The sequence below is a fragment of the Cyprinus carpio genome, chromosome B8, assembly GCF_018340385.1.
Source record: "Cyprinus carpio isolate SPL01 chromosome B8, ASM1834038v1, whole genome shotgun sequence".
Classification (NCBI taxonomy): domain Eukaryota; kingdom Metazoa; phylum Chordata; class Actinopteri; order Cypriniformes; family Cyprinidae; genus Cyprinus; species Cyprinus carpio.
The window spans coordinates 22,857,384-22,871,062 of NC_056604.1; the positions used below are offsets into that span (position 1 = coordinate 22,857,384).

Below are 13,679 nucleotides of genomic sequence, written 5' to 3' on the forward strand. Positions count from 1 at the left end.
ACTCACCGAGTCTAACTTCACACAAAGAAAAGAGATTCTCTGCACAGCAAAGAGCCTGCTCTTTTTCCAGTTGACCCGAAGCCCCAACTGGCTGAGGTACCGGAGCACCTGGTACCTGTGATCGCACAACTACTCTCACAACTGGACCATGATGAGCCACTCATCAAGATAGTTGAGGATCCTGATGCCTACTTCCTGTAACAGGACAAGGGGCAAGACATGGGGGAGAGGGAAAGCCTGAAGGGGAGGACCCTGTACTGCCATACCTGACCCTCGAACACAAACCAAAGGAACAGCCTGTGTCGAGGAAGGATCAAGACATGAAAGTAAGCGTCTTTCAGGTCAACCACTGCAAACCAATCCTGGGGCTGGATGCATCTGATGATATGCTTCTGCATTAGTATCTTGAATGGGAGCTTGTGAAGGGCCCGATACAAAACTTGCAGATCCAGGATTGGTTGAAGGCCAGCGCCATTCTGGGGCACAATGAAGTAAGGGCTGTAACACCCCGACTACATCTCTGCTGGAGGGACAGGATTGCATCCTGTGCCAAAAAGACAGCAATCTACTCCTGCAGGACAGGGGCATCTTGGACTGCCACTGAAGTCTCGAGGACGCTGCTGAACATGGGGGGTCGCCTGGCAAACTGAATCCCATAGCCGAGTCGGAGTGTCCAGATGAGCCAGTGAGACTGGTTGGGCAGCGCAAGCCACGCTACCAAACTCTGTGCGAGTGGCACCAAAGGAACAATGGACATAGTGGTGCAGCGGTGGGAAGTCGTGCTGGATGAACCAGAAAGCATCTGTTGCGTATTTATACCCGTATGCAGGAGGAGTGGCTCAGCATGCAAAATCCTCTAACCAAATTTAATTGGCATTTACTGTTAATCAGAGAGGTTTCGGTCTCCCAAGTAAGACCCCTAATGTCGTCACAACATAACTCGTAGTAAACAACAGAGAGGGAAACACATTTACTGAATAATTTCCACCATGCACATCAAAAATGTCACGTGACTTTGCACAATGGGACGGGATAACTTGACTAATCAGCAGACCATGGCATTTTAAATGTTGTTTTAGTCGTTCTAAAATGCCTGAGCAAAGTCTGTTATCAAAGTATTTCTGTGTAATTGTTTTAGACGGCTTTACTCCCAAACAGCAGGCATCCACCTCTGAAAGCAATGACAGCATTTGTTGTTTTTATGTGCTCACTCAGGCGCAAGTAATTTATCATATATGTACATTTTTATATTCAGTGGCTTCTCCTACTTTTCTTTAGTGATAATTATTGCCAGTTTAACAGGAAGGGACAATTTTGTTCTCTCTGACTCTTTGGATGGAAACAGTGATTTATTCACAATATAACAGTGCTTTATTTATTGTTTATGTGATATTCCAGTTTTGTGCATAACTTATATTCGCATCTTTGGATGGGAAAAAAAAAGCTATTGATTGAATTTATTCAAATTCTGAATGGAGTACAGCCTAGAAATCACACAAAGAGAGCTTTCCTTATAATCACTGAAAAGCTGTCACTCATCTCAATTCATCTCTATCTCAAAAAAGTTTATAAGTTCAAAGTTTAATCAGTGAAGCTCTACACTGCACAATGAATCTCTTATTTGCATCTACATCACATCTACAGTTTTTAATAATTAGAATATTGGCGGGCATTCAGAACAAAACCCAGATCGGAGAGTGGATTCTAACTTAAACATCTTGGATTGGTTGTTAGGTTCAAGAAATCAACAGATATATCTGTAATTGTCTATATTGTAACTTGCAAGATGTGTTAAATAGAAACCTTTAACCAGTGAATTGACAGCAATTGTGCTGTGAATTGTTCTGAGAAAATAAAAACATTTTGGAAAAAAAGATAATAAATAAGATACAGACAGAATTTACATTTTCAGGTGATCTATATCTTTAAGATAATGATTTCACACCTACTAATGGACTACAGCATTGCTGTTACTATGTAACTGTGCTTTGAGTGTTCATAACTTAAGGCCATTTACATGAGCTGTCAGGAGAGTTATTAGCTCTAATGAAATGCTAGAGCTGGAGAGAGATGTTAAGGGAATTTATTTATTTATTTATTTATTTTTTTTTTTTTATTATTTTTTTTTTTTTTTTGCTGTGTCTGACTGCATTATCATGGGCAGAGACATAAACACCCGAGCAACTCCAAAGCAAAAAAACAGAAAACTATTCAGCTCTGCGAGCCATCATCAACAAGAAATCATTGACATGTGAAAAAAAAATTAAGTGAGGCACAAAGGAAAAGGTTTTAGTCCCTTTAGGGGTTCCATAGTCTCATGGGCATTTATTGAAGTACCACTAAATTGTCAATATTGTACCACTATCCTGTATATTAAACAAAACAACAGTCGAAATTGGTTAAAATTTTAACTTCATAATTTTAGAACTTATTTTGTAAGATAGACTCAGTAAAACTTACACTTTTTGTCACAAGTACATTTGAACATGTTATATAATTGTATGCAAAATTAAGTCTTTTTTCTAAGTTAAATTTTATAAAATGTATATTTATAAAAAAAAGTTTTGTATCTATTGCATTGTTTGTTGAATCTGTATCTGCCATTCAATAGCCTGTGAAGTTGATAAATTAAAATACAATCAACCAACCATGAAATAACACAAAGTATTGAAATAATATAGTTATATTATATAGTATTATAGAGTTTCTGGTATGTCTTTCTTTTACTGCTCTGAAACCAAAATTGTAACATCTAAGTTAACTTGTTATCTAAGTTAACTAAGTTAATTAATCTAAGTTAACTAAGTTAACTTTCTAGAACATTCCAGAACATTGTGGCAAAAAATCATCCAACGTTCTCTTCTGAAGATTTGGACAACTCACTTTTGTAAAGTTTATGTTAAAATGTTGTTAGCTCAGTTTTATTTATGTACCATGTCATTTTTATGCATGAGTTATAACAGATTAGTTTATATAATCTGTCAACATATTATTTTAGTTTTCATGAGCACTGTTAATGATACACACAAACACACACACACACACACACACACACACACAAAATCATAATCAGCATGTCAAACTTAATAAATAAACATTAAAATGACAAGCAGATCAAAACTCAATACACAAATAATGTTATTAATTTTAGGTAGAAATGTGGACTATAGCCTTGCAGCCTCTTGAACATCATCAGATCGATGCTGGGCATGAAAATGTGGGACATGAACATTCTCTACAAACGCTCAACTTGACATTCAGTTTTCATCCGATTAGTGCTCTTTTATATGTGTCCGGAGTGTGTCAAAGCAGGCATCTATAGCATTCCACAGTCTGGCTTGATTTTTGCCCAATGGTGACGCTCGCCTGTCCTTCACTAATCCACTGGCCAAGACATAAGAAGGACAAAATGTTAATAGTTGTGGTAACGTCAGGAAGGCTGATGTTATCACAAAGTGTCATGTATTACTGTGGATGTTTAGCGTCTGCGCCCTTTGGGAAGAATTGCTGATGCGTGACATGGAAATCATTGCTTTAGAGTCCAGAACATTCCATACTCAAAGTTCAGAGGTCCCACTGCTGTTGTCATCACTGCATCGGTTTGTTTAAGTACAGGCATTTTTTTAAAATAAAAGTAACATTTGGTCATTATTGGTCTTATTGGTACTTATCAATTGCTTTTTATGTAGAAATAGATTTTATTGCTTTATCTTAAAATATGAAAATCCATCTTTGAATGTTATGTTTTCAACTATGATAAATATGAAAAGATTAATACAGTAAACCATTCAATATTTATTGTTAAAAAACATTAAAAAAACATTATTTTTGCTCAAATTGTGCTAGCATCTAATCTTCATGAGAAGTCTTGTGTAACTGCAGCAGCATGCAGTGTGTTTGCAACACATGTACTGTGGAACATATCTGATCTTTCACAGACCGCTGGCCAATCAGCATGCTGGAGGGATGGATATTCATGCTAGTTTGGTCATGCGATGGCTTATTCAAGTGGGAAGCTATGGCCACTGTGCTGGACCTGTGCAATCGTTTTATTGTTCTTTAAATGCCACTGGAGAGGTTTAAATTTACAGTATGCTTTGATATCAGACTAAATATATATATATATTAAGCATGTTATGTTATGTTATGTTATGTTATGTTATGTTATGTTATGTTATGTTATGTTATGTTATGTTTCAGGATAAAATTTTAGCCAAACTTTATAAGACCTACTTTATCATATTTGACATGCAAATTTCTAAGGATCTAAATTATCAACATTTTCAAGTTTCCCTTTAGGAACTCGAGCTGCGTTGGAAAACACTACAGGAACAACTTCAGCATGACATGCTCTGAATTACGTATGTAATCAGCCCAACAGAGTGGCGAGACATTCAAGCAGGGTGACGTAGAAAGCAAAAAGCTTAAAAGTGCATGCAGTGGAAACAGCGGCAGCTTATGTCATTCAGTAAGCACTCTGGCTGTGTCAGTCCTATTTATTGTTGTCTCTTGTGCATTATATCAGTATGGCTAAGAGAGAAACAAAGATGGGCAACAAACAGCATTTTAGATTGTGTGTCACTTCCTGCCCTCGCTTCATCACGGGTGGGGACACACACAATCTTTGCGTTGTTTGTTTGGGAGCGGAGTACACTCAGTCAACCCTCAAGGGGGCTGATTGTCTGCATTGTGAGCATCTCTCGATGCAGACGCTCCGCTCCCAGAGGGCTCTCTTCGAGGAGGGAGCCCTAACTAGTGTTCCCTGCAGCTTGGGTCCCGCTGCTGATGGCTTCATTCGTGGGGATCACAAATGGATCTGGTGGAGGGAATGGAGACAGGCAAGTCCCTTTCTCCTTCCTCACCCTCCAGATACAGGAGAGATCCGAGGAGATCTCCCCAGTATGAGGAGCAAGTGGATGTAATCACTTGTGCGGTAGCCAAGTTACACATCGATTGGCCCGCCGAGAAACAGAATGAGCCACCGAAGAGCAAATTAGATAACCACTTTTTGCGCTCGTGGCCATTACCTCCATGCCGGGGCAGCCTGTATCTTCAGTCCCTCTGCTAGTCACTATTCCAACATGATGGGACTGAATGAGCAAGGTTACAAAGCTATGCCCCGGGTTGAACAGACGCTCCCGAGCTATCTGTCTCCCAGTGTGGCATTGTCTCTGAGGGCCCCGGCATTGCCTTCCAAGCCACTGCATACTACATTTAGCTTGGTGGGCAAATGGTACACAGCAGCTGGTCAGGCTGGTGTGTGCTTTCATACTACAGCTGTTTTACAAGCATACCAAGCTGACCTGCTAAAGGAGTTAGATGAGGGCGAGGAAGTTAAAGCAGATGACATCACTGAGCTTAGGAGGACTGCTGATTTATCTCTCCATGCCACCAAAGAGACCACCTGCGCCACCAGTAGGTGTATGGCGGTCGTCGACAGGTTTCAGGAAGCCCGTAAACAAGCGGTGGCATTTCGGCGGTACCTCCCTTGCTGGTCTATAGCTTCTGGGGCTGCTGGGCAGGAGTAGCCCCACCCGTGTACCAGCTCCTCATACCCTGAACAACATAAACAAAGTTTGGTCTTCTTAGCCGAAGCCAGATCTGCGGACCGTACTTCAGGCTAGGAAGGCCTCAGCTAAGAAGTCCTGACGCTTACGGCCCAGGACTTCTGAGGGCAGGACCCTCTGGGGAAGAGTGGTACACACCTCATCACATGGTGCCCATCTCTTCTCAGTGCCCTCAGGGGATTGGTCTGTCATTCCCTGCCACCCCCGGTGCTTCAGGGAACAGTGGTCTCCAGCTCTAACAACACTAAAGGTCAGTTTCAAGAGACTGATTCCCATAGCAGATTATCTGGTAGCATGGAAACTTCTGCCAAATGTGTCTCAATGGGTCCTGCACACTGTAGAGAGAGGCTTCAGAAGGTTTCAGAATTCCACCACGATTCAGCTGAGTTTTTCCCACTCTGGTGGGCCACAAGCAGGTTCTACAACCGGTATTTCATCATTCCGAAGAAGGATTGGTGGTTGCGTCCGATTTTAGATCTGTGTCGTGTGAACCGCTCAGTCAAGAAGCTGAAGTTCAAAATGCTCACTCTCAAGCAGTTCGTGTCTCATATCAGGTTGGAGGACTGGTTTGTCACGTTAGATCTGAAGGACGCATACTTCCACGTATACAGGTGCTGGTCATATAATTAGAATATCATCAAAAAGTTGATTTATTTGACTAATTCCATTCAAAAAGTGAAACTTGTATATTATATTTATTCATTACACACAGACTGATATATTTCAAATGTTTATTTCTTTTAATTTTGATGTTTATAATTGACAACTGAGGAAAATCCCAAATTCATTATCTCAGAAAATTAGAATATTGTGAAAAGGTTCAATATTGAAGACACCTGGTGCCACACTCTAATCAGTTAATTAACTCAAAACACCTGCAAAGCCTTTAAATGGTCTCTTAGTCTAGTTCTGTAGGCTACACAATCATGGGTAAGACTGCTGAATTGACAGTTGTCCAAAAGATGACCATTGACACCTTGTACAAGGAAGGCAAGACACAAAAGGTCATTGCAAAAGAGGCTGGCTGTTCACAGAGCTCTGTGTCCAAGCACATTAATAGAGAGGCAAAGGGAAGGAAAAGATGTGACAGAAAAAGTGTACAAGCAATAGGGATAACTGCACCCAGGAGAGGATTGTGAAACAAAACCCATTCAAAAATGTGGGGGAGATTCACAAAGAGTGGACTGCAGCTGGAGTCAGTGCTTCAAGAACCACTACACAAAGACGTATACAAGAAATGGGTTTCAGCTGTCGCATTCCTTGTGTCAAGCCACTCCTGAACAACAGACAGCGTCAGAAGCGCCTCGCTTCAAAAAGGACTGGACTGCTTCTAAGTAGTCCAAAGTTATGTGCTCTGATGAAAGTACATTTTGCATTTCCTTTGGATATCAGGGTCCCAGAGTCTGGAGGAAGAGAGGAGAGGCACACAATCCACATTTCTTGAGGTGCAGTGTAAAGTTTCCACAGTCAGTGATGGGCTCTCATAACACCTGAGCAGTGCCACAGACTGATCGACTCCATGCCACGCTGCATTGCTGCAGTAATTCAGGCAAAAGGAGCCCCAACTAAGTATTGAGTGCTGTACATGCTCATACTTTTCATTTTTATACTTTTTAGTTGGCTAAGATTTCTAAAAATCCTTTCTTTGTATTGGTCTTAAGTTATATTCTAATTTTCTGAGATACTGAATTTGGGATTTTCCTTAGTTGTCAGTTATAATCATCAAAATTAAAAGAAATTAACATTTGAAATATATCAGTCTATGTGTAATGAATGAATATAATATACAAGTTTCACTTTTTGAATGGAATTAATGAAATAAATCAACCTTTTGATGATATTCTAATTATGTGACCAGCACCTGTACATCCTTCCTTAACACAGTTGTTCCTGAGGTTTACTTTCAGGGGCGAAGCTTACCAATATCGGGTTCTTCCGTTCAGCCTAGCACTCTCACCCTGTTGGTGGTTCGGCATCGAGAAGAGGCTTTGTCGACCAAAATGTTATTAGTTGCTTAGTCGCAAAAAAAAAAAAAAAAAAAAAAAAAACTCCACAGGCAAAGTCATGCAGTCTGTGACGGACAGATCGTTAACAGCTAGTCTATGGGAATACATGACATCCAAATGCTTGCCTACCATACATCAACCTCAAATATAGCTTATCAACTGAAATTTGTATTAGCAACTTTACATGTCCGCTCAATGTAATGTTAACCCAGAGAAATGTGCTCTATTCAGTGTCTGTGCGGAGTGTTGAGCTAAACAGCAGCTCACTGCAGGACAGATGGAGACGCCGGTGTGCTCACTTTCACTTAAAATACTGGTCATTTTTGGTCATACCATGGGTCATACAGATAAGAGTAATAGATCTTTTGAATCTGTAAAGACTCTACGTTTATTTATGTGCTCTCACAATAAAAACAAATCGCGCTTTTGTGAAATAATGAAAGCAAACAGGATGCGCTTTCTGTCGTCTCGGTCTGTGAACTTCAACGCATAACACCTTGTATATCTTTACCTTACAGACATAAAAATATATATATCTATAGAGAATGAAATGTCTACTTTAAAATAAACCAATTCAAATGGAAAACAAATATTCTCGTATTATGCAATCCGTATGAAACCTGCATCACTAGTGTCACTGACTTCATCTCTTAAACTGAGAACAAAGAAAGCACTAGTTTATCAAAATATTAAAATGTTAATGCAGTCTCCTTACTGTTTTTCTCTGACACATTCATAATCATTACTTCTGCCTGTGTGCTGTGGCAAGCTTTATGCGTGTGCTTGAGCGCTTATTAGGATATGTAGGCAATTAAAGTGGTCAAATGATGCTGCTAAAAAGAACATTATTTTGTGTATTTGTTGTAATGCAATGTTTTTATGTGTTTTAAGGTTCAAAAAACACATTATTTTCCATATAATGTACATTATAGTTTCTCCTCTATGTCCCGCCTTCTGAAACATGTTGATTTTTGCAAAGCTCATCTGTCTGAAAAGCGAGTTGTGCTCTGATTTGCATGCTATTTAGTGCGTTGTGATTGGCCGGATGCCTCAAGCGTGTGATGGAAATGTTACGCCCCTTTACATACTATGCTGTCTCCCAACAGCATGAGACTCAGTCCAGCTGCTCTGCTCCTGCACATCCCATCATCGCTTTCTTTTAGCAGTTCAGTCAATGTACTGTTAGGAGTAACTGAATAACTAAATAAATAATAAATAAACTCAATAACTCAGGATATTGGTTTATTTCGCGTCAGAGGGAGTGTAAGGCACGTTTATAAACCAAATAATTTAAGTAATTTGTGTATTAGTGCATACTGGAGACGCAAACCAGTTCACTAAGAAGATCCGATTAAATAGAAAGATTTGTTAGCAATCCGTACATCACTAAACGTGACAAAACAAATAAAACCCATTACAAACAAGACATTTGTTGCATAACATAATTGACATAATTACTGATTATAATGACTTATATTGTCTTTTTACGCGTTGCATTGCGTATCGCGCTGTGTAAACATAAAACCATGTCTGCATTTGTGATCTGAGAAACAACAAACAACAAGCCCACTCTGCTGCTCAAAACTCGCATTTGAATCATCATTGGCAAATTATTTAAATATAAAAGCATACCTACAGGCTGTGAGTCTGAAGGCCAGATTGTCCTTGCAAAGTTTGAATTGCCCAATTTTATAGAAACAGCCGTTGTGCCACAGACACATTGCAGGTTACTGGTTCAGGAAACAGTCCTCATCCTCCATAAAATGCGCTGCACACATCTGAATATTTGGGTTGGACTGTTCTGGAACAGTGTTGTAAATACAACTTAGCCACTGATTTCTAGTCATGTCCTCTTTTGGAAGGCCAAACAAAGTTTCACTTTAACAAAACACACAGTGTCTCCACAACATGGCAGCGGTGGCAACAGAGAGAATAAAAGTTACGCCTTCTTTCTTTGTGTGAACATTTGTGTGGCGTTATGCAAATCTTCCCACATAGTAATGTAGAGATTTGGGGGCGTGTTAGAACGAGCCATTTTAGGGGGGTCTGGTTGACCCTTAACTTTTATAAAGAACATCTCTTTGGATTTGAGTTTTGGATTTGGATTGATATCTCTTTAGTCTTTGCAACTTCACAGATCTTCTTTATGCACCAAGAGCTTGTAACACTCCAAAGAGAAAGGAAAAATTGAAATCGCATCATATGACCCCTTTAAAGGCTCATTATAATTATTTAAATAGTTTATCAATAAATGTGTGATTAGTCGACTAATGCTTAAAATAAACAACTACTAGTTGACCAGAAAAATCCTTAGTCGAGGACAGCCCTAACTCACTGTCAAGCAGTTTCAAAAACCGTTGGGTCTGATGGCAGCTGCATCCAACGTGACACCTTTTGGCCAACCGTACATGAGACCCCTACAGTGATGGCTCAAGACCAAGGGATTCTCCCCAAGGGGAAATCTGCTTCGCATGATCAAGGTCACACGGTGATACTTACGTGCCTTAGACATGTGGCCTTGACATGACATGAGACATGAGCCTTGGTTCTTGTCTCACGGGTTGGGGAGCGGTCATGTGTGGCCGCCCAGCCTTCTGTCTGTGGAGCGGCCACCATCTTACATGGCACATTAACTGCCTGGAGAGATGTTGGCCATGTTTCAAGTGCTGAAACACTTTCTCCCAGATCTAAGAGGCATCATGTGTTGGTGTGCACCAACAACACAGCAGTGGTCTCTTACATCAACCACCAGGGAGGTCTGCGTTCATGCCCCCTTTACAGGCTGGCGCACCAGACCCTTGTGTGGGCCTAAGAGAAACTCCTCTCGCTGAGAGCAATGCACATCCCTGGGCATCTCAATCAGGGAGCAGGCATCTTGTCAAGACAGGAGCCGAGACCTGTGGAATGGAGACTCCACCCCAATGTGGTGAACCAGATTTGGAGTATGTTTGGTCAAGCTCAAGTGGATCTGTTTGTGACTCCAGAGACATCGCAATGTCCCCTTTGGTTCTCTCTGACTCATCCAGCTCCCCTGGGACTGGACGCATGGGGCAGACGTGTCCGAGGCTTCGTCTGTAAGCTTTTCCCCCAATTGCTCTGCTCCTATGAGTTCTGGAGAGAGTGCGCCAGGATGGGATTTGTCTGCTGCTAGTAGCTCCATTCTGGACTGGCTGAGTATGGTTCTCTGACCTGGTGTCTCTTCTCAACAGCTCTCCATGTAAGATTCCCATCAGGAGGGACCTCCTTTCTCAGGCGGGGAGCACCATCTTTCTCCCCCGCCCAGAGTTGTGTTAACTTTGGGAGTGGCCCCTGAGGGGGCACAACTCATAGTTTCTGGTCTCTCAACTGAGGTTGTTGAGACCATCCTCCAGTCCAGACCTTCCTCTATGAGGACACTGTATGCCTTTAAGTGGAAACTTTTCACTTCTTGGTGTGGCAACCGCCAGCTTGACCCAGTCAACTGCTCAGTTGGTTCAGTTCTGAAGTTCTTGCAGACTCGGTTCTCCACAGGGTGACCAGCTCCACCTTGAAGGTTTACGTGGCGGCCTCTCTTGGTGGTCAATCTGTGGGAAGACAGCCCCTGGTTACACGTTTCCTCCATGGTGCACTGAGACTGAGGCCTCTGGTACGATCATGAGTCCCTTCGTGGGATCTGGCCATGGTTTTAGAGGCTCTATGCAAACCATGCCGTTCAGGTTCTACGACCTCTATGTTTATGCCACTACTGGCTTCTCTGTTCTCTCGCCTAAGCTGTGCTCTTCCACAGTAGGCAGGGATTTGAATGTCTGGCGGCTTGGGCATCTCACTCCCATAGCATTTTCCAATGTAGCTCGAGTTCCTTTAGGGGTACGACCCTAGGTTACACATGTGACCATTGTTCTCCAAGGGAACGAGACGCTGTGTCTCAATGCCATACTTCCGACATCCCTGCGAGTGCTTCCTTCACTCTACAGAAGCTGCCGCTGTTTCCATCGCACATGCATTTAAGCTTCCTGGTCTCTATGTCACCCCGCCCGTGACGTCTCTCCACTTCATTGGGTTGATTACACACGTGATTCAGAGCGCGTTACGCTTGAGGCATTCCCAAAGCATTTTCCGACGGACTTGTTCCCTTGGGGAACCATGGTTACATATGTAACCTAGGAATTTTTTCAACCAACTTTGCTGAAATACATGTTGTACAGGATCTACTGCATGCCTTCTGTCACTGCATTCATAATTTAGAATTTGTTAAGAAGAAAAAGACCTTTTAGTATAATTGTAAAAAAAAACAAAAAAAAAAAAAACATGTTAATCATGAGTGTCAAATATGATCATCAGGCTTTGAGGAACATTTATTTGTATATGTCTCAAACATCATTGTATTGTATTGCAGTTTTCCTCCCACAATAAAAACTACAGAGCTTAGCTCATTAAATTAAGTATTTACATATCATCCTACTAAAGACAAGAGATACAGAGTGACAACTGATATTTATATTACTGTATGTAAGTAGTCTGCTATACTGTTATAAAGATATTATTGATTTACATTACAATCAAAATTTCAAATCATGTCCTGGAAATAAATATCAGCATCTGCACTAAATTGCACACTGTTGCTCATAGTTTGAACCTCTGAATAAAACCCAGGTGTTTCCTACTCATATATGAGCTCCATGTTCTTACTATATCAAACTATATGAGTCACAAAAACTTGATATGATACTCAACAAAAACAAATATGTAAACTTTTGTTGTTGTTGTTAAAGGTTCCATTCTGACTTGTCCTGCTTTACAGGGTTAATAATTACGTAACTGAACATTTATATTTTCTGAAGAAGAAAAAAAAGTGTTTGCTCCTTACAAAACATGCCATCACAATGCCAGGGTGTTATCATGTTTTCAGCATGTTGCTATGTTTCAGCAGGGTTTTGGGAGGTGTCTAGGTGGATGTTTAATGGCCCACTCCCAAGTCTCAAAGGTTCCTTTATCAAATTTCTTGGATTTTTCACCACCTTCCATAACTTAGAAAAGCTCCAGAACACCAAAAACCCTAAACATGAGCAATATAAATAAGGCTTACATAAGCAAACCCTATTAATTAAACCCAACTGAGGACTCAGGAGCTGTCAAAAAACAACCAATTTGGGAAAGAGTCATAGAGAAAATCAATATTCCTCAGCAGTTTTAAAAGTAAAAGCTGTATAAAAACTATTTTCAATGCGATCACCACTTCTTGAAACCTATAGAATGTAAAAGCAGCATTGTCATATATATATATATATATGAAAAGATGTATGAAACAATTGACAGAACAGATATGGAGTTACAGCTAAATGAGTCCTGTCAGTGATGCTGTGGTTTGGGAGATGGTGAAGGGGAGCGCGTCAGTGCAGATGTCTAGACAGGTGCTGCTGGCTGTAAACTTGTAATTAGGGAACTGTGTCTGTAAACACACTGGGCAAGTGATTCTGACCGCTCACTGCCAGCAGAGATCACTTAATGGAGTTGTCTTCCATTTGTACTGATACCCCAGTATATGCTTTTACCCATAACACCATTTTTGTCAGATTTATTGCTGATTTGAATTATATTATTCAAATGTGAGACTGACAAACAGTTTTTGGGATTTCCATCTTTTGCTATCAAAGTACCAAAGTAGCTGAAGTTTCATGACTGCAAGAGCTGCTACTTTTTAGTGACAGTCAATGGAGAATGATATATTTTGCAGCCAGATGGTGTAGTTACGACATCAGCCAACTAGGGCTGATCGGACCACATTAACCTGCCAAAGCTTAAACCCTTGATATATACTGTAAGAATAAAAGCGAAGGCATTCTGACCAGTACAAATGCAGCTGCTTCAGAGATACAGCATACAATACTTGGCAAGACTGCCCTTGTTAAAACAAAGTGCACTTAAAGGATTAGTTCACTTTCAGAATAAAAATTTCCTGATAATTTGCTCACCCCCATGTCATCCTAGATGTTCATGTCTTTCTTTCGTCAATTTAAATGAAATTAAGGTTTTTGAAAAAAACATTCCAGGATTTTTTTTCCATATTTGTCTTCAATGTTGGCCAACAGTTTGAAGGTCCAAACTGCTGTTTCAATGATGCTTCAAA

General features: G+C 40.6%; 1 protein-coding gene across 1 annotated transcript in view; it reads right to left on the reverse strand.

Moving 5' to 3' along the window:
* The window catches only part of LOC122138271 (opsin-5-like), an 82,610-nt gene that overhangs the window by 44,397 nt on the left and 24,534 nt on the right, over positions 1–13,679 (reverse strand). The gene's annotated exons all lie outside the window — the stretch shown is intronic.